Below are 4,291 nucleotides of genomic sequence, written 5' to 3'. Positions count from 1 at the left end.
TAATATTAGGAGCTTTCTATACATATAAATCATTAGAGAATTTGTTGGGTAATGAAATTTTGAAATAAGTATAAAACTAAACATTATACAAACACAATATTTCACTAACACGTCCACAATACTAAATAAAGTTCTAACTAGCATAACATTTATCAGCATTGAAATATAAAAATGTTCTTCAATTCTTATAAATTGTAACACAAACACAAACACAAACACACAAACAAGATAAATGAGGTCAATTCTTCATCCATCTCATCGCATCTCACTAACTTACTTCCAATTTCTAACAGAATCCCTACACAGATATATTTGGTGCTTATAAATGATTTTATAGATTCTAATCCCAAAGATAAGATTATCCCTGATATATTGGTTCTCGAGCACCAACCCCAGACATCACCATATCCCAATAATTAAGCACCTCTATAGTTATAAGTACAATGTAAACTCATACATAAGTTACTCATTAAATAGGTTCGCGACTCCTAGCAAATGAAAACAAAGTCAAATGAAAACAAGTCCGAGAAAAGAAGTAACAAATATGAGATGGAACAATCACTGTTAAAATTCATAATGTCTCTTATAAAACTCAAGTTTGGGTGAGACCCGAGTTATAGTGGACTCGTCAATCCAACTACTACAAGAAAACATACAAGTCTAACCATAATAAGAATTTAAGGAATCATCACCCTCATGACACACAAAAAGTAAATCAAACCACTTACAATCCAAATATCTACCAAACATCAAGCAAACTAATCAATTCATACTAAAGCAAGCACAATACAACACTAACAATCATGACTCTTAAGCATACTAAATCAAACCACACAGATAACTATGGGTTGCCTCTCATAAAGCGCTTGATTTAACGTTGCTAGCCCGACAAATGATTCCACCTGGATCAAAATTCCAATTAAGTAATCCTTGATCAATAGCCCAATTTTTTCCAGAGCCAAGGATTCCTACAATGTCCTCAAATTTAAATTTTTCTTTCACTTCTTCCTTTTCATATTGATTCATATCATTGTTCCTCATATTTCTTTCTAGATCCAATATTCTTCTAGTAATTTTCTCAATTTGCATATTAATATCATCATTGAAATTTATAAGAAATGGATCTTTATATGATACTTCATGATCTCCCAAATTTTGATTCTCTCTAGATAATTCAGATTTTAGATCAATATCTTCTATGTTACTCTTCTAATTCAAATTATCTTCCAATTCTTCAGGAATTTCTTCTATTGATCTTTTAATTTCCTTGTCCTTATCTCTCAACTCAAAGCTCTTTTGAAACAAATCCTCAAATTCTCTTCTAAATAACGGTTCAATAATTTTAAATTGCTCATAATTCATTTCCTTAGGATTTATCTCAGAGTCACTAGGTAAAATCTTTGGGGGGTAACTGTTAATTGCATTAATAATCTACCCCATCATCAGAATCTCATTCATTTTGTTCTTATACCACGGAATATGCCATTCAGTGACTTTGAATAACTCTTTCATAGGAGATCTTTTACTGATTTCATCATTCAATTCAGGTTCATCTTGTGATTGAGTCGAATGTGAAGATATAGAGGCTGGTGGTGTATATGAATTCACCAAATAGATAGGCTTTAAAATTGCATGAGGTAAATTCATTTTAAGGTCATGAGATTTTTCAACAGATGGAATTAAAAGTTTACTATTTTTGGTAACGTCCATCATTTCACACCTCTCCTGAACATACATACAGTCTTCTTTAAACAACATTTTAACCTCATCATGAAAGACCATTTCGATCTCATCTATTAACTTACTCTCAAATCATTTTTGGAAATAGTTTTTACTTAGATAATCAATTTCATCCATCCAAAAACAATCATCATCTTTTCTCTCAGCTGGATATTTCATAGCCTTTAAAACATCAAAAGTGGTTTCATGGTCATTAATATTCATAGTTAACTTTCCTTTTTGCACATCTATCATAGCTTGTCCAGCAATAAGAAAAGGTCTACCCAAAATAATGGGATATTCTTTATCTTTCTCCATATCTAATACAATAAATTCCATAAGAAAGATAAATTGATCCACTTGAACAAGCACATCTTCTATAATCCCTTTTGGATAAATAATAGATCGATCAACTAACAGAAGAGTTATAGTAATGGGAGAAATATCGGCTAAACCTAATCCTTTAAATATTGATAAAGGCATCACATTAATGCTCGATCTTAAATCACATAAAGCTTTTCCACATAATATTTTTCCAATTACACAAGGAACTATAAAGCTACAATGATATTTAAGTTTCTGAGGAAAATTTTTCTGAAGTATAGCGCTGCACTCCTCACTTAGTGCAACTGTCTCGTAATCCCCAAATTTTGTTTTCTTATTTAATATCTCCTTCATAAATTTTGCATGACTTTACATCTGTTTCAAAGCTTCGGCAAAAGAAATATTTATCGTTAACTTCTTATGTACGTCCATGAACTTTGAAAATTTTTTATCCAACTCATGCTGTTTAAGTCTTTGAAGAAATGAAGGTGGTGGTCTTTCCAAACTGATTTTAGTTGGAGATATTAATTTTTCCATATCCTTAGAAACATGTTCTTCAGGTCTTTTAGTTTCATTTGTTTCTCTCACAACATTTTTCTCTTTTCTAACCACATCCTCTATCTCTCTTCTACATTTTAGTTCGACAGCTTCTATTTGTTGATTAGTGTTCTCTTTAGGGTCGATCTCAATGTTGCTAGAAAGTGTTCCTTGGGGTCTATTGCTAAGTGAATTAGCAATTTGTCCCAGTTGATTTTCTATATTTTTAATCGTAGCATTTTGACTTTGCAATTGGTTTCCCATTTGCAATACCACTTCTTCTATAGACATCTTTTTATTCTCAAATTGTTTATCATTGTTAGAGTTCGGTGGATATGAAGGTCTATAGTTTGTGTTCCCCTGATTATTCCAACTCCCATTAGGATTTGCATGATTATTTTCCCATTGTTCGTTTCCACCCCAAGTAGTATGACACAGTTAAAATTAGGATGGCTCTTCCAACCTAGGTTGTAAAAGTTAGAATATGGGTTGTTTATGGTATTTAAAGTCTCATATGATAAGTTAGAATCAATCATATGCCCTGATGAACTTTCCTCACTTACTGGAGTAAATTGAGTTTGGCTCATTCCAAATTGGTCCAACTTCTTTGATATTGTAGCAACTTGAGATGCAATAATTGTAATCACATCTGAATCATGAACACTGGCTACTTTTTTAGGATTTACCCTTGTAGAGGGCCATTGAAATTTATTTGCAACCATATTTTCAATTAACGCATACGCTTCATCAAATGGCTTAGACATTAATGATTCACTAACAGTAGCATCAATTATAAACCTAAGGGATTCTACTAACCCATTATAAAAAGTTTGAATGATTAACCAATCAGGCAGAGCATGATGTGGACACTTTCTTAGGAGTTCTTTAATTCTTTCCCAAGTTTCGTATATTGATTCCCCTTCATACTGACAAAATGAGATAATATCTTTTCTAAGTTTAGTAGTCCTTGAAGGTGGAAAATACTTAGTTAGGAATTTCTGAGTTAACTCCTCCCAATTTTTAATAGAGCCAGGTGCTAATGAGTATAACCACATTTTAGCCTTATCCCTTAGTGAGAAAGGAAAAAACCTTAGTCTAACTGCATCGTTTGACATACCGTTATACGAAATATAGCACAAAGTTCTATAAAATTTGATAAGTGTAAATCGGGATCCTCCAAAGGAGTTCCCCCAAACTGATTGTTTTGCACTAGTTGGATAATCTCAGGATTTATTTCAAACGAGTCAGCTTCTACGACAGGGTTTTGTATACTTGAGTGCATTTCATCTGTCGTAGGATTTACGTAATCCCTCAATGAAGTATGATGATTTTCTAAGTTATTGTCTTGAGAGTTTTCCATTTCTAGTTTTTCGAGTCCTCTTTGTATTTTTATTTTTTTATTTTTTTCAAACTCGAGATCATAAGACACAAGTCCTGCAGACCCTTTGTTTAGCATACGCAACACAACAAACAATACATTAACAATTAAACAAATAACAGATGAAATATATTCAACACAACAAAATATTTTTATGAACACCTTATTTTTCACACAAACAGTTTTCTTAACACTTTTTCATATAAAAACACTTTTCACACAAAACAGCTTTTACGACACTACAGTTTTCCAAGTCTAAGTCTAATTACTTCAACTAAAATTCTCCAAAATTCTCCTAAAGTTTTTCCCAGCAATGGCGTAAAAAACTTGACA

This window comes from Phalaenopsis equestris, unplaced genomic scaffold, assembly GCF_001263595.1.
Source record: "Phalaenopsis equestris unplaced genomic scaffold, ASM126359v1 Scaffold000889, whole genome shotgun sequence".
NCBI classification, from domain to species: Eukaryota; Viridiplantae; Streptophyta; class Magnoliopsida; order Asparagales; family Orchidaceae; genus Phalaenopsis; species Phalaenopsis equestris.
This window is presented reverse-complemented; position numbering follows the sequence as displayed.